This window comes from Rhinoraja longicauda, chromosome 11 (genome assembly GCF_053455715.1).
Source record: "Rhinoraja longicauda isolate Sanriku21f chromosome 11, sRhiLon1.1, whole genome shotgun sequence".
Classification (NCBI taxonomy): Eukaryota; Metazoa; Chordata; class Chondrichthyes; order Rajiformes; family Arhynchobatidae; genus Rhinoraja; species Rhinoraja longicauda.
This window is the reverse complement of record NC_135963.1, coordinates 32,010,477-32,032,747: the sequence shown is the minus strand read 5'-3', so window position 1 is coordinate 32,032,747 and position 22,271 is coordinate 32,010,477. Positions and strand designations below refer to the sequence as shown.

The window sequence follows — 22,271 nt, the reverse complement described above, 5'->3', positions numbered from 1 at the left end:
TTTTCTGTCTAACGTTTCTCTCTATTTCCCCCAGCTGTGTGAAGATACCCAGATTATTCTCTTAGTTGTTCCCATTTTAGGGCACCAGGAAAATCAATAATGATCGATCCCATATCAGTTGTGATCCAATTGCTATTCAGCAAATGTGTTATTGTGGCAACAAATTCAACTGTATTTCTCATTCATTGTTGTGGCACACATTGTCCTACAGTAAGTTCTAAATTAATGGAGATGTAAAAGACTGCAAATGCTGGAATATGGAGCATCAAACAATCTGCTGGGGGAACTCAGTATCAGTACGTGGAAAGAAACTGTTGACATTTCAGGTCAAACCCCTGTTTCAGGACTGAGAATGGAGAAGGGAGGTAGCCAGTATTAAAAGGGGAGTGGGGTGGATGAGACAGGAGGCAACTGTAATCGGTGGACTGAGAAGGGGTGAAGGATGATAGATAGAAGGAGCCAGATAGGTGAGGGGGTAAGGTTGGAGGGGGAGTAATGAAGGATGGAGGCTAGCTAAAGAAAAAAAGAGAAACGAGAGACAGATGGAAGTTGATGGGGAGAGGGTGGTGAAGGTGGAGACAGCTGCTAGTGGGTGAAAAAGGAGAACACAAAGGCTACCAGTACTGGAATCTGACAGGTAAGGAAGGTGATAATGGGACCAATAGGGGAGAGGTGAATGGCAGTTCAGAGCCAGACCAGAATCAGATGGAGAAGGGACGAACCTTTGGGTGAAATGTATGTGTAGTAGGTGGATGGAACCAGAGGAGCGAGAGGGGAAAGGATGAAAACGGGTGTTGGGGTGGGGGGAGGGAATCAGGTAGTATGGAAAGGAGAGAAAAATGGGTGGACCAGAAGAGGTCCTACCCAGGCAGAATATGTGGTGTTGTTCCTCTAGTTTGCATTGTGCCTCTTCCAGGCAGTGGAGAAGGCCAAGGATGGACAGGTCGGTGTGGGTTAAAGTTTATTAAGAATAAATATCAAAACTATATATCTGCCAAATGGAAAACACCAAAATAATATAGCTTTGTATGCTTGTGAACTTTGAAAGAGCAAATGAGTCTGGAAAACAGACATGTCAACTTAAGAGACTGCAAATGTAGTAAATGAAAACCTGTTTTTTCTTCATTTTAAATTATTGCTAAGAATGGTGGGAATATTGTCCAAATGTCCTAATCTTGAAATTTCTGTACATTGACATGGGCAGTGCATGATGGTTAAGTGCAGCTTGCCAGTTCCAAAAATATGCTCCAATATATCTGTAAGTCCATTGTAACATTATCCAACCATTTAAACAATAATGTCTGCTATTAAAATCTCTGAATACTAACAATTGTATAAAATAAAATAATAAAATAATTTTCAAAGTAAGAATGAGAAAATATTATAAAAATCCTCAAAATACAGGGTTTTAATTCAGGAACACATTGCAGAGGTTTTGGCACCATGTCCCTGAATATTATTTTAATGCTAACACCCACTTGAAATAATTTGGATTGTAACATTCAAATCTATTACCCTGCTGTCTTTCTTTTTGCACTTAATTTTGTATTCTTACTTTACCTGCATCTAGTAGTTAAATTTATTGTGAACAATTTGTATGGATTCTCTACAAATTCCTATCAATTGAAATTGATTTATCTTAATCATTTAGGTAAGAGTGAAAAACATCTGAAATTTCTGCCCTTGCTTTTTAAAAAAAAAACAGTGCTGCCAGTGATGCAGCTTTGATCCAACATCGCTATCTATAAGTGATTGAGCCCATTTTCACAATTATTTCCTGGTGTTCAGATTGCCTGCTGCTGACATGACGACGGATTAATCATAATGCCAGCATGCTATTGTTGATATGTGGGAAACTGGACTATCTGCTGTTTCTGCTGATATTTGTCAAATAGCCCCTCGAGATTCTATACACCAAAGTCCAAGTGAAATCTATGGTGACTAGGCTGATCCACTCTCAAAATCTGAAATCAATAGCAATTGGAGCCGTACAGCATGCTGCTATTTCAATGCTATCACCAGCATCCCACAGGCACAGTCTGGAAATCAGCTTCAGCACATTAGAAACTACACATACTAGTTCATTTCTCGTAACATGAACAATGAAATGTTCAATTCAACCAGGACAATATTCTCTTTTCATGTTCTCTCCAGTTTGACCAAGGAAACTTGCAAAAGCATGCATGTTTAACTTCTTAACTGAGACCCAGATGAACTCTGTAAACAAGCCTGCATGTTGGTGTGATTGTCATTTCACAAAACAACTGCACATCCTCAAAGGGAAGAACTGTGAACTCCAGGAAAGCAAGTTAACCACACAGGAACAATTCTGCTGCCCAGGGAATTCCTGAGCTTCAATGACTTTCTGTTTTAGAATACTCTCAATGGAAATGAGCAGACCTTGCACTGGAATAATCCTTTCAGATAAAGCAATTCATCCTGCATCACAGTACATCAAATAATATTAAGAAAACTGCTTTGCAATCTATGCTGCATGCAGGCTTTATTATTTCCAAGTGCTGTTTGCTTTCTGACAAAGTTATGAATGATGTATAAATTAACATAAATGTAGACTTTTTAATCAATATTTTCCATTACATTTTTGTGTCATTGGAAATGCCAGTTGTTCAGCAAATGTGATGGAAAGGCATTGTGAAAATCCCCGACATCATAAAGTATATTTAAATTTATATTTTTATGAACTCTTCACATTGTCCCCCCTTGGCAACTCTGAGGGGAAGCCTATCATAGTAGGCTTCAAGATTTCTGATGGTTTCCTGTACACTGTCGATCATTGAGAGATAGCACATACTACTATCCAAAGGACATAGAGGGGGAGAATGAAAAAGGGAGAAAAAAGTGAAAGTGCACTTTAGTGCAGACACTCCCTTCTTGCCTGTGCCGATGATAAGGATCTAATTGGAAGCGATTGATGCTAAGCACTCATTTGTCATCTATCCCACACACGTCTGGTGTTGGTATTGGTTTATTGTTGTCACGTATCCCGCGATACACTGAAAAACTTTGTGGTGCTATACAGCTAAATATATGAAGAGAATCAAACTATACATGTGTACAACAGGTGGTGCAAAAAGACAAAAGAAACAGAGTGCAGAATATAGTGTTACAGCTACAGAGAAAGTGAAGATTAAAGAAAAGTGTAAGGCCCAGAACAAGGAGGATGGGTGATCAGGAATATATCCTTAGCTCATGAGGGGTCTGTTTAAGAGTCAAAACAATGGGGAAGAAACCGTTCTTGAATCTGATGGTACACTCTTTCAAGCTTTTGTATCTTTTGCCCAATGAGGGTGGCCCTTGATTGTGTTGGCCGCGTTACGGAGGCAGGGTGAAGTGCGGATGAAATCAACCAGGGAGGAGGAGGTGTGGGGTGGAGACTGGTTTGTGTGAAGGACTGGGTTGTATAATCTCAACTCTCTGCAATTTCACATGGGCTTGGGCAGAGAGGTTGATGCATCCCAGCAGGATATTTTCTATGGTGCATCTACAGAGGTTGGCATGACTATGCCCATCTTGCTACCACAATGCCCAGATGCCCACAGTAAAACAGAGACAAGCCACCTCAAAAAGATCATAAATCAGATTTTTACAAATGAATCTACAAAATACCTAAACAAATTAACCGTGCATTCCACAGTACATTTGCCATGCTCTTACACGCTGGCAAAAGTTTTCTGGAAGAACTCCTGAAAAACAAAATATTTTGTAGCTGTCTCAAACTCCTCAGCCATGTCCAGAGGATCAGAACCAAAGCAAGGTTTTTGAATATCAACCGTACAGTCAGTACCTCTTGTCTTACAGCTGGCCACTCGTGTGTAGAGAGTCACCAGATTCATATGCTATGGCCTAATTTATGGATGGATCATTACTTGTGCTGGTGGTTGTGACTGTGTATTCAAGTGATGGAGGATCTTCCTCAACACTGGATTTTAGCTGCTCTTGCATTGCACATCTTCGATATCTGACGAGAGGAGTGGTAAGAGTAGAAAATGAGGCAGAAAATAGGAGATGGATGCTTACACCATCTGCTGACCTAACTCAGAAGAGGTTGTGGGGTGAGCAGGAAAATGTGATGTGAAAGGATGATTAGTCAGGGGATGGTTTCAGTTTTGCTGCTAGCCATGTTCTTACCTATGGACATGACTAGCACCATCTCCTCCATGAGGGATTCATCTTGTAGCTGTGTCTGTTTCCCCAGCGAGTGACTCCCTTTGGCTCTGGCTCTGCATTATTTTGTTCTGTGAAGAAATGGGGAAGCAGATGCAGGTACAAACTGTTTCAGTGATGTGGCTTTCATTTGTGGTGCGTGTAAACTGTGACAATTGCATGCAAGGCTTGTGGTGGTGCTAAGCATGAGGCTAAAGTATTGCATATAATACAAGCCCGGTCTGAGGGCAGGGGTGCAGTCGATAAGATAAGGTATTGGAATATATTTTCAAGGACCTTGAGCACGTGTGTGAACTCATTGACTATTTGCAAAACCACATCTGATCCGTTGGGCTTGATTCCTGCCAATGAGCTCCACAGAAAGCTTCCCCTTTGTCTCTGAGGCTGTAGTGATGGAAACCGATCTTGTCCATTTAAGCTAAACACAAAATGTGTGGCTATTACAGAATTAATTCTGCCTCCAAAGTTTGCTCCACTGAAGTGAAGGGAGACACATTCCCTTTCCTTTGTTCTTTTAGGAAGGAGATGAGGAGACATTTCTTTAATCAGAGGGTGGTGAATCTGTGGAATTCTTTGCCCCAGACGGCTGTAGAGGCCAAGTCAGTGGATATTCTTAAGGCAGAGATAGATAGATTCTTGATTAGTACAGGTGTCAGAGGTTATGGGGAGAAGGCAGGAGAATGGGGTTAGGAGATATAGGTCAGCAATGATTAAATGGTGGAGCAGACTTGATGGGCCGAATGGCCTAATTCTACTCCTATCACTTATAACATTGCAGAAGCAGAGTACAAGAGATATCTACTGGCATCTTCCAGTTAGCATAAATGAGAAAAGTCAAATTTCTGCTTATGACTGCAGATCCTCCTGGTCTAATCCATATACAGGGGATCTCTTTAACTTCCCAAGGCCTCCAGAGCTGACTGCAACCACCTAGAACACGTGCTCTATCATGTTGTTTGTTACTGTTTTCTACATCAGATTCACTTCCTGTATTGTTACAGACACAATATGGAAAAAATAAAGGCTTGGTTTAAGCAGTAGACACAAAGTATAACCCAACCACTTATTGTTGATTTTTGAGAATAAACTATCTGAGTAGTATGTTACGAATAGTAAAAGTACCATCAGATGGCATGCATGAACTTATAACACACTCATCCTTCCACAATTTGGGCTTCAGCAAGACAATGACTTACTATCATAGCATAGGACGGGACACAATAAAAGAGCTGAATTTCAAAGGTAAGGCAGGGTGTTCCTTTTACATCAAGGCATAATTTATAACTAATAATATATTCCTTGATTTGTCCCACACCAGGGAAATTTACAGGCAGTAAATGCAGTTTCAACGAGTTCCAGTAATAACTGAAGTCAATGAACAGCAAGAAGAACAACTCAGATGGGTGAAGTCGTACATTGCACTAAGGAAGATGTCACTGGTTGTTGAAGATCAGTCATCCTAGCCTCATGTGGCAGTGTCCTAAGCCATACCATCCGCAACTGCTTTCTTTCAATTATCTTCTTTTCATTATATGGTCAGAAGTGGAAATGTTCATTGATAATTGCAGAAAGTTCAATTCCATTTTCAACTCCTCAGCAAATGAAACAACCAATGCCTACACACACCAACAAACAAGGAAGAAGAACTAATTCTTCACTACCTTACAAGAGAAGGGTACAGTGAAGTGCTTGCTCGCAATCGCAGTCTGGTGGCTCTCGTTGAACAAATTCTGAACACACAAATATTTTGGGGGATATTGGTGTCAATGGTACCATTGGCAATATTGGTATCAATACAGGGCATTCGTCTCTCATGCTCACTGTGGTTAGTAGGCAGAAAGCTATGAACCCCCCCCCTCCCCCCCCCCAATCCTTCTCCTCCACTGCTCTCCTCCTCCCACACACATCTTTACGAAAGTGAAAATTGGATTAAAATGTCAAATTATATCTTAATTTAACTTTCTAATTTAGTTTAGTTTAGAGATACAGCGTGGAAATATGCCGACCACCGATCACGCTAGTTCTATATTATACACTTTCTCATCGACTCCCAACACACTAGGGGCAATTTACAGAGGCCAATTAACCTACAAACCTGTACAACTTGAGTGTAGGAGGAAACCGGAGCACCTGGAGAAAACCCACGCAGTCACAGGGTGAACATACAAACTCCATACAGACAGCACCCATGGTCAGGATCGAACCCAGGTCCCTGGAACTGTGAGGTAGCAACTATATCACTGTGGCGCCCTGATGTACAGTGTAAACGCAAAAAATTATAATGAACAATGGATTGTAGTTTTGACTCGGTTACATTGTTGACAGTACCCCTACATGGAGCTTTATTTTACATTTTACCTACAATATTAAACGGCATTGATGAAAGATCTATTCCATGGTTTATAGAATATTCAGGTCACAATACAAACTGGCACATAGCCAGCATATTTCCTTCTCTTTCTGCTTACAGCATTCTTAGAAGAGAATTACAAGGTGTTAATAATCATTAATTAAAGCAATCAACCTTTGATTTCATATAAATTTAAGTAACAGAGTCAGCCAACCAGTGAGTGAGAATCAATATGTTGATTAAATTAAACAGGCATTGGGAAAATATTGCAATGAAAATGTTAGGGGAATTCAGCAAGGTCAAACTAAATACGGGTTGTTAAGTCATTTCTACATAAGCTTATAAGATTGCCTTGTCAAATGGGCAAGGGGGGTTGTGAGTTCTTCTGTCCTCTCTATGAAATCAAAGACTCCTTCATGAAAAGCTTTCACAAAAAGTGCATTATATCTGGTGCAAGGAGCAAATTTCACCCATTATTACTATGCCTTATTGGACAAACATAATATGCCTTTTATATTTATTTACAAAGTTTCCACAATTACTCACAGTGCTTTTGTATGCATTGCCTCTTGTCCAGTTGTTTAATCAGATTTTTGCTTTGTTATAATGGCAAGATTGTAAGGAAGATATATATATATATTTTGTTCACAACAGTTATTATGCATTGGTAATTTTTTGGGGACATACTATTTTAAAATAGTCTTAGAGAGTTAGCTATTCTTAAAGATACCGTATAATCATTAAAAAATTTAAACATCTCATGATTCTAAATTAAAGAACGTTGTTTGAAATTTGATTTCAACAGAAATGTGTTCATTAAGGAGGTGGAAAACTTTGGAAATCTGCTTGTTATGGTGACCTCATTTGCAATGAAGTTACATCAATAAAATGTGAATTCACAGTACACTCTGTCACATGTTAAGAGACTGACCCAAATAGTATTACCAACAGTTTTACATTGACAGCAATGGTCCTTTAAAAAAAAAATCACACTTTCTAAAGACTTATGAACATTAAAAGATAACATAGACACACACTTACAGGGAAATAGTATCTAAGAATATTGTAATCTCTTCACATAATTGCATCCAAGATAATCTAAAATGTTGCAGTTTATTATAAAACTATGATGATTTCTTTTCTATTGCCAAATAAAAATCAAGAAACCCAGAAACAAAGTGGGTTGATCCACACTTATGCCTGCAGAAGAGAAATTCAATTCAGCCGAATATACAACTGAATGTAAACACTGACCTGAATAAAATAAACTGTCACCTGAATTTCTTTGCATCTGATGTTACATTCAGAATGACTGCACCAGCGAACAAACTCATTTTTGTGAGATATGCTTGTCACCCACTTGTGCTATCTCCCTTTTGCTAGCCACTGTGCTGCTCGGATCATCTTACTCGTTCACTGCACACTGCCAGGGTCTGAGCACACTTTCTGTTCCATGTGATGTTGCCAGGTTACCTCTCCCAGGAGGGGAGTGAAAGACTAGGTCGAAGTGACCAATCCAGCAAGAGTTCAAAGTTCAGCTTCCAAATGAAGAGAATAAAATCAAAGGCTAGCATTCATTATGAGCCAACTCATTATGTGCCAGTTAAGCCCAATACCCTGCCCTATAGAGCTCCATAAGCGTTTTGGCTGTGTTCTGTGACAATGACCCAGTAAATTCTATCGTCCCTCTGAGCATGCGCATTAACAGTGCACAATTAAACACTAAGGCATTGACCCTTCTGCCTCAGATCCTGCTTAATTTATAATAAGTAAATTAAAAATAAAGCACTTAAAAATCACCATTTATCTTTATTTTTACTTTCAGAAACATGCAAGAGTCAATTTGCACTTCTTTGATGAATATTTAGTTCATAGGCTGATGAATATTTAGTTGTGATTGTTGCAACATGCAGATGCAGAAACACAGAGGTCTTTGTCATGCACAAATTTCCTCCATGCATTGTCTAACTTCACATTAACATTTAATAACAAAACCTATGGGACTAGAGTTATTAACATACCTGGAATTTTGTATTTAGCTAACCCTGAAAACATTGAGGAAATAATTCTCCCCAAATGTTCTGCAGGATTTTCTTTGTTCAAGTAGTTGCTAAGACAAAATATGTGCAAAATAACAGCAATATTTACATTTTACTGGTGCACAAATTGCAATTGCCGTACAAATAAATTCCTCTTATGCCTCCATAAAATAACACATAATTTGGTATATATATGTTTGAACTAACAGCACCAACTGCAAAATTATTTACATTACAAGCAAGAACTGAGGGAATGAACAAATACCATGAATAATATTTTTAACACCTGTACTTATTTCACCCTTCCTGCAAGATTTTCTCATCTTTCAATTTCTTAACATAAATGCTGCGATATATCAGAAGCTTTTTTCTGTTGCTGCAAGTGAATTCCACAAATCCATCTCCGTTGCCTTTATTGAAACTTATTCAGACACCATCTTTATACAACACAGTGACATTGTTCAAGCTTGCCGGCACCATCGTTTGAGGATGCTGCATGCTGATGTTATGCAAGGTGCATACAAGTAGTGCATCGGGCAATGCAGTTTGAAGTATCTGACCAGGCATGTCCCCTCTTCCTCTCCCTGCACCAAACACTTCCCCTCTCTGATATCTCTTCCTTTACTATTCCACACACCCCATTCCAAACCATTCTCCAACTTTCATGCCCCATTCCTTTTCATTGCCATACATTATGGTTGTTCCCTTCACCATTTATCTACCCTTTCCAATGTACTTTTTTTCTCTGTATGGTTCCCTCTCCCAACCGGAGACCAAGTCAACTGTCCCAATCTGATTTCCTTGACTCTCTTCTTCCCTATTCTGAACATTGTACTTCCAGCCTCCTTTAGTTTAGTTTAATTTAGTTTACTTTAGAGATACACTGCGGAATAAGGCCCTTCGGCCCACCGAGTCCGCACTGTCCAGCGACCCACGCACATTAACACTACCCCACACACACTAGAGAAAATTTTACATTGATAACCAAGCCAATTAACGTACAAACCTGTGCGTATTTGGAGTGTGGGAGGAAACCGAAGATATCAGACAAAACTCTCGCAAGTCACGGGGAGAACGTACAAACTCCGTACAGACAAGCACCCGTAGTCAGGATTGAACCCGGGTCTCTAGCGCTGTAAGACACTAGCTCTATCACATGCCACCTTGCTGCCCTTTCTCCCCCATTTTGATAGCCTATCCTCTATTCCCTTCACTCCCAACTCTCACACATTCCTGTGGCCTGACCTTTCCTTCCTGATTTTTTCTTCTTATATTGCCACCGCACCCCCACCCAAACACAAGATCTTGCTTCTCCTTTCACAACTTTCCAGTATAATACACAACTGTCAACATGGTAAAAGAGGCTTCAGTGACTCAAAGTTCATGCCAGTCCTTGAAATTGTTATAAATTGCATGATTCCAAGTGAAATCCTGGGAATACCCACAAAGGTTTATTAAATACAATGAGTAATCAAATGGGTATAATTGCCAATTTTACTGGAACAAAAAAACAACTTGTTTATGTGGAACCTTGTACTTATAGTCACTGGCATGACAGAAATAAAGTTATTTTTAGGGAACTGCTGCTGACTTTCCCTGGTTTAATTTAGTCTGCAAGTAAATTCTGAATGAGGTGGGGCCGTGACCTCTTTTGCAAGGTCACCAAACCTAAAAGAAGGGGGTTTCCAACAGCACTTAACTGTGAGGCTCTCAGTCAGAAGTAGCCTAATGGACAAACTGGATGGAAAGCTGTTGGGTAGAATAGACAATAGACAATAGGTGCAGGAGGAGGCCATTCGGCCCTTCGAGCCAGCACCGCCATTCAATGTGATCATGGCTGATCATTCTCAATCAGTACCCTGTTCCTGCTTTCTTCCCATACCCCCTGACTCCGCTATCCTTAAGAGCTCTATCTAGCTCTCTCTTGAATGTATTCAGAGAATTGGCCTCCACTGCCCTCTGAGGCAGAGAATTCCACAGATTCACAACTCTCTGACTAAAAAAGTTTTTCCTCATCTCTGTTCTAAATGGCTTACCCCTTATTTTTAAACTGTGGCCCCTGGTTCTGGACTCCCCCAACATTGGGAACATGTTTCCTGCCTCTAACATGTCCAACCCCTTAATAATCTTATACGTTTCGATAAGATCCCCTCTCATCCTTCTAAATTCCAGTGTATACAAACCTAGTCGCTCGAGTCTTTCAACATATGACAGACCCGCCATTCCGGGAATTAACCTAGTAAACCTACGCTGCACGCCCTCAATAGCAAGAATATCCTTCCTCAAATTTGGAGACCAAAACTGCACACAGTACTCCAGGTGTGGTCTCACGAGGGCCCTGTACAACTGCAGAAGGACCTCTTTGCTCCTATACTCAACTCCTCTCATTATGAATGCCAACATTCCATTGGCTTTCTTCACTGCCTGCTGTACCTGCATGCTTCCTTTCAGTGACTGATGCACTAAGACACCCAGATCACGTTGTACGTCCCCTTTTCCTAACTTGACACCATTCAAATAATAATCTGCCTTCCTGTTCTTACCACCAAAGTGGATAACCTCACACTTATCCACATTAAACTGCATCTGCCATGCATCCACCCACTCACACAACCTGTCCAAGTCACTTATGTGTGCTTATGTGTGGAAATCCCTCTGAGGGCAGGTGGGGTCCAAGGCTCAGCTTCTGGAATCATGGGGCAGGATGTTAGGGCCATTGATCAGAAGGCAGTGATTCTGATTGCAGGGTTACAGTATGTCCAAATTGCAGAGAGGATCCTGACTGTGGTTCAAGGGACCTAATGGTGTTTGGCAGCTCTGATAATATTCATGGGATTCATTTTAGATAATTTATACAAACCCTCCCCTCCCCCCTCTCCCCTCCCCCATTAATAGTCAATTAACCAGATTCATAGTTTGCAACGATGTATCCCTCTTGGGATCACACAATCCCTAACCAACAACCAGCATATCGGAACAACCCTGCCTGAGGTCATCTGTTGCTGGCCCTGATTTGTCCTGGTCTTTTCTGGCTTCCAGTTCCTCCCCCCTACCATCACTCTGAAAAAGGGTCCCGACCCAAAACATCACCTTACATTTTCTCAATCGATGCTGCCTGAACCGCTGAGTTACTCTAGCATTTTGTATCTATTCAAGGGAATTAACCTTGGTGTAGACAGATTGTGACAGGTGGTTAACTGGGTAGTTGATGGCTTGGAAGAAAACATTCCCTGTTTTTCCCATACTGTCAAACTGTGCTGCAATGCTGCTTACCTCATGGGTTCAACCCTTCTGCTCTGCTTTAATTTGCTTTTTTTTCCTGAGTTCTGGAAAGCTTTGCTCTCTTTAATTCAAAACTGAATATCAGAAAACAAAGGCAAAAACATTTATTGTGATATTTAAGTAGCCAATCTACCTTTTGTCCTACCTCTGTTGAAACTATAAGTGAAGGGATTGAAGCCCCCCTTCCTTCCTGCTCAAGATACTCTGCAAATTAACCTCTGACACAACTACACACCATTAGCTCCATAATGTAATCCGTTTCATAAAGCCTGCAAACTGGTTCTTTTAGCTCCATCTGCAGGTTGAATCATTCACAAACATTTAGCCATGGAGCTAATCATCATGGATTTGCAAAGACTCTGAGGTGCCATAGACACACAGTCACAATTGTTTATCACAAAGGCTTGTGAACACTGAGCTGCTTTGCACACAGTAACACCTTATTAAATCTCTGTAACACACACATATGTGCACCAACACAAGCACATGTGTGGAGATGCTACATCAAAGGAAATGGGAAATAGAAATTAGTATATAGTCGCTTGGTGCAGGACACATGCAAACACTCAAGGAGGAGTAAGAGGAAATCAAATGAATTTGACATATTTTAATTGCATTTTCTTCATTTCATAACCCACTACATTCTGATGTATCAGTGTAAGTAGATAAAAGATGTACCTATTTATGCAGAACGCAATAGTCTATTCAATTTTAGGGGGAAAAAAGCATCATAGCAAAATCAAATTAAATAAGAACCAACTCTTCTACAATTTTCAGCAATTTCAGCTTCATGGTTAAGTACTGCAATCTAAGATTTAAAAAAAATAAATAGGTCATATCCACAATTTTCTGCAATAAAATCTTTAGACTTACATACAAGACATGATCCACTTCCACTTTGATTTCATGTCATCAACTAATCAGTGATCGAAGAGAGAGAAGTCCAGACTAAATGAGTGGTAGTGAAAGGTCTTTTGTTATCAATATTCAAAGGATTTCCTGGCAGCTCAAAGAGCTAAAGTAATCAGTTTGGGGATACTGTTGCATTGGATTCATAATATTTTGCACAAGGTGAACAATTGTACAATAAAGTCACCATGCAATAATTCAATTCATTTTTGCACTGACCGCTACAGAAGTTTATTCAGAGATTCAGATTCCACTCACAACGAGAGGAAGGCCCTGAACAGCAGGCAGAGCAGACTACAGGGTCTGGCCGTGTCAACCATCTGATGCAGACTCATCACTTTAAAAGAAAATGCATGAACTACCACTAAGCTGGGAATTCCTATAAGGAGCTAATTTATCAACTGACTTTTTATCACAATTCTAGTACATCTCCCATGGTGTTCGTCACCATGCTTCAGAGTTATTCTTATAACACTGAACCAGAAACACTAATAGCTGCCCTCGTGCAGGATTGTTCTCAAATGGGGAAAATAAATCCCTTTCATCCTCTATCTACCTTCAAATTATTTATAAATGTCAGCTCTGCCCTAGATATTGTCTCAGGTTTAATGCCTCTGGCTTCTCTTGTAAATAGATATGCCATTTATTGCGACCATGGAGTTTACTTTTACTATCTGTTATCTGAATGCAGTGTTTAATTTTGCAGAAGAATCCTAAAGCAGACATTAAGTCTCACATTTATTATCTAAGAAGCCCAATATTTGTGCCAGATAAAATCACACAACCTCTCTTTTAGACATCCAAGGATTACGGGATGTTGGCTCTCAGAATCATGTGTCCCATTGTGTCTACATGAACACTGCATCTCCCTAGGTGTCATGTGGTAGTTGACACATAACATGGATCCATCTGTAGTCCCCAGCTCATTAAGGATAACAATGTCAGTGGCTGACTTGTCTGCTTTTGGCAAAGATTATTAACATAGTAATTCCTTTTATCTCAGTAACTCCAGGCTGCCTTCATCTGCCAAAGTGACAGAAAGGATGCTGGACATTGTAAAAATCTGACTTTATATCAGGAAAATGCCTGACCAGATTTTGCTGTGAAAATTATGATGGGGCTAATTGTGATCACTTATTTATGTTTATGTCCAACAGCAACTTCCCGAGAGTTAAAGAGTAAAAATAGGAAATCCATAAGCTGTTATTCTGGCTATTAATTCCCTTCATAAGATTCATAATGGTTTATTGCTGGAAATGTTTTAAATAATGTGAAGTTGCTATAATGCCAAAACAAAATATTGTTGATTTTGGAAATCTCAAGTAATACAGAAAATGTTGGAGATACTCTGTAATACATTTAACAACTCTGGAGAAAAAGGTAGTTAATGTTTCAGGTTAAGTAGCAGAATATTATTTAAGAGAGCAAGGAGCACAGCAGGACAGAGGAATCTAGGGGTCCTTGCACAGTACATGAAACATGGGATGTTAACATGAAAGGTTAAGTAAAGAGGAAGACAAAAGGAATATAGGAATGTTGAACTTTATCGCATGAAGTCTTCCTACTACCAAATGGTGCATCGATGAAATAATAATCAAAGTACTTCGTACCACTCAGGTCTCCTTATTTAAGGAGAATGCATTGCTTAAGAGGAAGAGAATGCTTGCTCAGGTGATATCTATGACAAAGGGGCTGTCTTGTCAGGGAAGGTTGAGTAGTTTACATCAACACTCAGTGCAGATCAGATCTTATTGAAACACAGGCTGAAGGCACAGAAGCAATAGACATCCATATCGCAATTAAATGGCTGTTGTCAGAAAACTGGAAATTGTTGATGTGTTGTATAGATGAAGAGAGAAAAAAGAGTAAAAGTTGAAAGAAAAGATTGTTTTTATAACATGAAAAGGCTGAAACAATATGTCTGCTGACAGTCCTGCTTGTGAATCTTGGAAAGGAGGTAGAAACAGGTGACATGAGTTTGGAGACTGTGCGGGATGATCACTTGAGAAAGCGAGGTCACTGAGGTGAGGAAATGGGAGACAATGGCTTAATGTTCAGTCCTGGACCAGTCAGAGATATAAGGAAATATCTGATGGTATTCAGCCCCTGCATGGTAGGGGTCAGTTCACCAAACAACAGCACTAGCCGCGACAGCAAGTTTGACGTCAACTCTTTGGGTTGATCCTTGATGACTGGAGCATTTCAAGTTCAGGGATATAGTTGGCATAAGTTAGTGAATGATTTAAGAAAATGTAATGTTGTTAGATTGCCACAAAGGATTAGAAACCAAAGGGTAGGTGCAGGTGGAAGGGGAACAAGTTTACTGTCTGAGGTGAAAATAGCTGGAAAAGAAGTGGAAACAGAATCTCAAAATTAATTGAGATGGGGCTGCAAGGGTGTGAAGGTGAGGACCTTTCTGAGGATAGTCATTTGGGGTTGGGAAGAGGGTCAGAAACTACTAGATGGCTTGGGATATGACTGAGTGAGGAATGGGGGTCAGAGGAAAATGAAGAAGGAAGAGAAAGAATGATGGACCTTAGAAATTTATCATATTTATGATCCTGGATACCTGCAAGGAGGGAAAAGGCATCTTCAATTACAGTGCTAGATGTGGCGAAGAATGAAACCAAATTATGTGCCTAAAATGTTAACTCTTCGTTTCAGAGATGCTGCCCGAGTATTTCCAGCACTTTCTGTTTCAGTTATGTTGTTATAACTAAACATAACTAATTTAGTTATAACAACTTACCAACCAAACTCACTAGAAAAGTGAAGGCATTTTCAGTGTAAGCACTTCTTTAACATTCTGACAGGAGTTATCAGCTGTCCACCAGCTTGTCGGCATTAAAAATCAACTTCCACATTTGTGAAGTCTCATTCCTTTAACTTAAGTGTTGTTGACATTTTCCTCCCTCCCTTCATCCAATCTTCTAGAATTTTGACATTGACTATAGCTCTGCCTTCAACACGGTCATCCCCACCAAGCTCATCACCAAACTCCACCAGCTAGGCCTCAGCTCATCGTTATGTGACTGGATCCTGGACTTCCTGCTGGAGCGACCGCAGACAGTGAGAATGGGCCCGCACCTGTCCTCCACTATCACCCTGAGTACCGGCACACCACAGGGCTGTGTTCTGAGCCCCATGCTCTACTCCCTATTCACACGACTGTGTTCCTGCATTCGACACCAACACCATTGTCAAGTTTGCAGACGACACAACGGTGATCGGGCTGATCACCAACGGTGATGAAACAAACTACAGAGCGGAGATGCAGAACCTGGCGGACTGGTGCACTGATAACAACCTGTCCCTAAATACCACCAAGACTAAGGAGCTGATCATCAACTTCCGTAGGTCACACAACGGGGAATACGCCCCGATCTTTATCAACGGGGACAGTGTGGAGAAAGTGTCCAGAAACTCTGGACACTCACATTTCGGGCACTCACATTTCAGAGGACCTAACATGGTCCACTAACACTGCTGAGCTGGTCAAGAAGGCACAGCAACGACTATTCTACCTAAGAACACTGAAAATGTCTGGTCTACCCCAACAGCTGCTGACGACCTTCTACCGCTGCACCATAAAGAGCATCCTAATACATGGCATCCCTGTGTGGTATCTCAGTTGCACGGAGGCAGAGAGGAAAGCTCTTCAGCGGGTAGTCCATAGAGCTCAGAGGACTATCGGAACACAGCTACCAGCTTTGGAGGGCATCTACAACGCATGATGCCTCAGAAAAGCCACCAGCATCCACAAAGACTCTTCACACCCCTGCAACAGTCTGTTCGAACTTCTACCATCGGGCAGACGATACAAGGTCTTCTACGCCCGCACCTCCAGACTCAGGAACAGCTTCATCCCCAGGGCCATAGCTGCTATGAACCGGTCCTGCTGAGCCGGATGGTCACATCGCACAGTGATCCGGCACAGATTTACTTGCACTTTATTCTGTTTTAAAAGTGTTCTAATTTGTTTCATTGGGTTGTTTAAATTAATACTGACTAGCTAATTAATTTATTGCATCGTATGGGAGGCGCATTCCCAATCTCGTTGTACCCCTGTACAATGACAATAAAGATATATTGTATTGTATTGTAACTTCAATGTGACAGTTCCTGATTCAGATGCTGTTCTGTTCTGCTCATGAACAATTTGTCCATTCCATTAATTAAGCAGATACACTGCCTCTGACATTGTTCACTCACACCCAGGATATCGCATGGGGACCATTGAATATATACTTCAGTGTCTTTTTCAGTCCTAATTTAAGATACAAGATGGTAGCCAGTACAGAAGTGGACAAAAAGTATTTTATTACTTATTTTATTAATAAAATAATTTATAGAGAGCTAGAAATAACATTTCTACTGAGTGCATTTCCATGGAGGTGGTCAGATTTTGGGCAAATTCCCTATTCTCTAATGTGGATTGGAATTTTTGCTGCATTAAAAACACTAGTTGTGCTAATCCTGTAAGTGTTTGTCCTTTATTTTTGACTGTTTTGGAACAGTGTCCAGGGAAACAGTGAGTTTAATTTCAAACTGACTTGTGCCTGGCTGCATTTTCTCTATAACTAAGTACCTGAGCAGCCTTGGTTACACCATATAAGAATGCATTGTGTACAAAGATATAAAAATACCAGAGGAACTCCTGAAAAGATTTTCAAGGATGCCACCAAAACCTCTCCATTTTGGTACCCAAATCATTCGTGCAAGAGTAGATAGGAATATGGGAAGAATAAAATGGGGAAGGTTCAAAAGGTCAGCATGGGTCTTCCATTTTGTATGATTTCATGACACTCTTTATCTTGAATCAATAATTCCGTAGCCTTCTTGATACTTGCACCTCTGGTTTTGCTAGCTCCTGTAAATCGCATGGTACATGGAACTCTTTGAAGCACTTCCCTCTGCAAGGCAACTGTCAAAGCCACCACAGCAGGACATAAAAACAGCGTTTTTCAACGAGCAGTAGCTCTACTCAACAACCAAAAGTCTGTAGCCTCATTTTGCTCTGGTATTTTATTTAATTCTTCACATGTTTAAATTATAATGTTTTATTCTTAAATGTTTACTGTTTCTCATGTTGTTACTTGTGAGCAAAACACCAAGGCAAATTCCTTGTATGTATACATACTTAGCTAATACAATTTAATTAATTCAATGCAACTGATCACAGTACTCTGATGTGCGATAACCAGGGGTTTGTCCAGCTATAGCATGACTGCAACTTGTTTGCTTTCTAGACCTAGAAGACCCTAAAACATATGTGCGGAATTAGGCCATATGGCCCATCGAGTCCACTCCTCCATTCAATCATAACTGATCTATTTTTCCCTCTCAACCCCATTCTCCTGCCTTCTCCCGGAAATCTTTGATGCCCTTAAACTATCAATCTCTGCTTTAAAAATACCCAGTCTCAACTTCCACAGCAGTCTGTGGCGATGAATTCCACAGATTCACTTCCCTCTGACTAAAGAAATTCCTCTTCATCTCCATTCTAAAGGTGCATTCTTTTATTCTGATGCTGTGCCCTCTGGTTCTTAACTCTCTCATTACGAGAAGTATCCTTTCCACGTTCACTCTATCTAGGCCATTCATTATCTGCTAGGTTTCAATGAGATTCCACCTCATCCTTCCAAACTCCAGTGAGTACAGGCCCAGAGACTTCAAACGCTCCTCTTACATTAACCCAATCATTCCCAGGATCATTCTCGTAAACCTCCTCTGGACCCTCTCAGATATGTGGCCCAAAACCTCGTACAATATTCCAAATGCGGCCTCACTAGCACCTTATAAAGCCTCAGCATTACATATTTTTGCATTTATATTTAGGCCCCTTGAAATGACTGCTAACATTGCATTTGCATTCCTTCCCACCGATTCAACCTGTAAATTAACCTTTTGGAAATCCTGCACCAACACTCCCAAGTCCCTTTGCACCTTGAGCTATAATGCCAATATTATTGATAACTTCTTGTCTATTCATGGTATTTTATTTTAACTCTCTTTCTTTTCAAACCACTATTACTTCTAGTTTATTACCATTTAGAGAGCCTAAATTTGTTTACACTGAAATCAATTTAGTAAAATCGTCATATTACAACACAGTACAAAGGCTATTGAAACTCCTTGCAGTTAGTGCTCATCCGTGTGCTTCTTAAATACAATGCTCTGTCTAAGCCATCCAGTCGGCTAGTGAGTATCTGATCCCTATAATCCCAAAGGAGATTTTTTAAATCCCTTTAATCTTCCTACCTTTTACAATATATCTATGCTCCCGAGTAACTAACTTCTCTGTTAAGAATAGGTTCATCATATTTCCCCACAAAGATAACCCAATTCTATGTACTGTAGTTAGATCTCCCCTCAGCCATCTGTTCCAAAGAAAACAGCTGAACCTTAGCTGATTTTTACTCATAAATAAAGTCACCATACCAGACAACCTCAAACCTCCACACAATACCCTCCATTATCCTTTCCTGCAATATGGTGATCATGACTGTGCATATACTCTCACTGTGGCCTAATTAATATTTTATACAGTTCTAGAAAGATTGCTTGCTCTTCTTCCATGCCAAAACAAATGAAAGTGTTCCATATTCATTCTTAACCCTCTCTTCCACTACACTTTTCAATATCCTAAGATCTATTGTGCATCCCCTTGCCTTGTTTGCCCTTCTCAAATGTATTACTTTATATTTCACCGTATAATATTCTATTTGCCATTTTCACACATAGGTGGGTGTTCTCCTGCCTACCTATTTGTCTCAGATTCCACCATTTACTCAATTAATTGATAACATTTAATAATATTGGTTGGTAATTTAATGCTTCCACTTACATTGCTGACAATTCCTCCCACCTATCTTTGCACCATCTGGAAACCTGGAGATGTAGCTTTCGTTTCTCACCATCTGGGTGTAGGTGCAGTGGCATTGCCGATCTCAGGGTTGCCCCGGCAGCTCAGTCCCGGTCTTCGAAGGAGAAGGGGTGGCGACCTCAGGCTTCTACCTGGAGTTCATCCTTGTCTCAAGAGGAGGCACTGGCAGTTTAGGTTTATCCTGGCAGCTGAGCTTTGGGCTTGAAGGGATTATCCTGGTGGCTCATTCTTTGCCTGTGAATGGACGCCGTCCCTCATTACTCATGGGCAGGAAGAGGTACTGGCATCTCAGTGGTCCCCCTCTCATGCCTGGGTTTTACAGGGAGTAAGCTGCCAAGGATCAACTGGCCATCCAATATCAGCTAATTGGACCCAGCTGTTACCAATAAAGCTGGGGATTGGCCTCTTCTGGTCAGTCTGACAGTGAAAGGGATCAGAATGGCATCCAGGGAAGGGGGCGCTGTCACACTTTCAAATCCAAATTTTTCATCTTTATAAATGCAGTGAATAGTGATGACCCACATGCAGATCTCTAAAGGGGTCTACTAATCGTAATGTGCCAATTTGAAAACTTGTCCATTACACCTGCGCTGTTCCTCTCTTTGTTTAGCCAATTCCTTTACTAAGTATATTTTAATTCCAATGACTTTAAATTTTAGTGAACAGTCTTTTGTAAGAATCTTCATCAAATTAATTCTGGAACTCCAGAAAAATCACACCGGTCATTTCCCACTCTTTTATTGTAAACATCTATAGAGTTGCCCTTGCCTCGTCTTCAAAAAGTTCAATAAATTTTAGCAGGTATTACACGCCCTTTATAAAACCATGCTGGCTGTATTTGTTTAGCTGAGCATTTTCAAAGCATTTTTCTTCTCCAAGTTGGACCATTATGATCACTATCATATAAATGTTAATGCACAATTAGGCTGTTACTAAATCTGGAATATATTATCTGCTTAACCTTGGACGTGGGCTACTTCACAGCAGAAAACTATCCTCAGTCCATGTAGAGATTAGTTCATCTGTTTACCCCAATCTGTACAAAAGATAAAATCTCCAATAAAATTACTCTGCCTTTCTCACACCTTAGCTAATCTTCACATTTATGCACTCTACCAATGCATGACTGCTACCCAGGATCTACACACAACTCCCATCGGGATTTTAAGTTATTTTCTATTTCTTAATTCCACCTATAAATTCTCTGCGACCTGCTGATTTTTATATCCTCATTCATCATTGATACAGTTTCATCCTTCATCGTGAAGGGCACTTCCCCCTGCTTACCATTCGCCCAACTTCGACTACAGTGAATATATTTCACAGTTCAGCCTATTTTGCAGCAGGATCTCAGTAATAGCTCCAAATAAGTGCCCTCTCTCTTTCTGAACCTGCCCCAGGAACAGTGATTTTCTGACATCTACAATGCATTTATATAAAGAAAACTTACCTGGAGTTTAATTTGTCCTTTTGCTCTTACATGCTAATCACATATTTTTCTTTCCCAATTCACTCTTTTGATACTCCTTAATGCCCAATGACTTTTTCTGAATAGTTCTCTGCTCTATTTCCATGCAATTGTCCTAAAACCACACCATTTCTCTTGATCGTACATTTACTGTGCAGGTGTAATCTCCTTTTGAAGAGTCTACTTGCCTGTTCCACAAGAACTGCATTCCAAGCCTGGTCAAATTGTAGTTTGGCTCCCTGCTACGTACTATCCCAGTGTTGGTGTTACAATCCATAAAGTGAAACATGACTTTGCTGCGTACTCTTTAGTCATGCATTCACCACCTCAGAGAAGTACGGAAAAGAACGTAGCGGAATGGTCCGGAACACGAGGGAGCCAGGTCCCAAGGATGGCTTAGGGGAAGTGCATATTGTTTGGCTTTGAGCAAAGAAGATGGAAGATAGACAAAAATAGCTGGAGTAACACGGCGATGCAGTTCCTTCCTACACAAAGAAGATGGAAAGTGATTTGATAGAACTGTTCAAAACCATGAAAAGTCACAACACAGTGAATAAAGGAAATCTGTTCCCACTGGTTCCCACTGGAGTGAGGAACACAGAATTAATGTGATTGGCAAAATTGCCAGAGGTGACATAAGGAACCAGTTATTTATGCAACTTCCGATTTGGAATTTGCTACTTCAAAGAATAGTGAAATCAGATTTCCAAAAGGGAATTCTATAGGTTCTTTGAAGAGAAAATGTGGTGGGTTATGTTTGGGGAATGGTACTAACTGCATCTGTCTTGCAAAGGCCTTACAACTTAACAGATTTTGTTCCCCGTCTGGATTGGTTTAGTTTAGATTAGTTTTAGAGATACAGCGCAGAAACAGGCCATTCGGCCCACCGAGTCCGCACCAACCAACGATCGCCACACATTAACATTATCCCACACATACCAGGGACAGTTTACATTTATACCAAGCCAATTAATCTACAAACCTGTACGTCTTTGGAGTGTGGGAGGAAACCAAAGATCTCGGAGATAATAAACGATAGAGAAACAAAAGGTTAAATGTGAATATATACACATATTGACAAGTACACACACACACACACACACACATAAATATATATATATATATCTATATACACATGCGTACAAAAAAAAA

At 40.4% G+C, this 22,271-nt stretch overlaps 1 protein-coding gene across 9 annotated transcripts in view; it reads right to left on the bottom strand.

Moving 5' to 3' along the window:
- Positions 1–22,271, bottom strand: part of dab1a (DAB adaptor protein 1a) — a 525,252-nt gene that overhangs the window by 252,687 nt on the left and 250,294 nt on the right. For 3 of the 9 annotated variants that reach the window (XM_078407340.1, XM_078407330.1, XM_078407338.1), the window contains exon 1: positions 7,811–7,945. The exons of 3 other annotated variants lie outside the window; for them this stretch is intronic. The gene's annotated coding sequence lies outside the window, so the exon portion shown is untranslated. Of the gene's footprint in view, positions 1–7,789; positions 7,946–22,271 lie in introns of those variants that run through there. 3 more of the 9 variants (XM_078407337.1, XM_078407335.1, XM_078407333.1) reach the window with 3 other exon arrangements.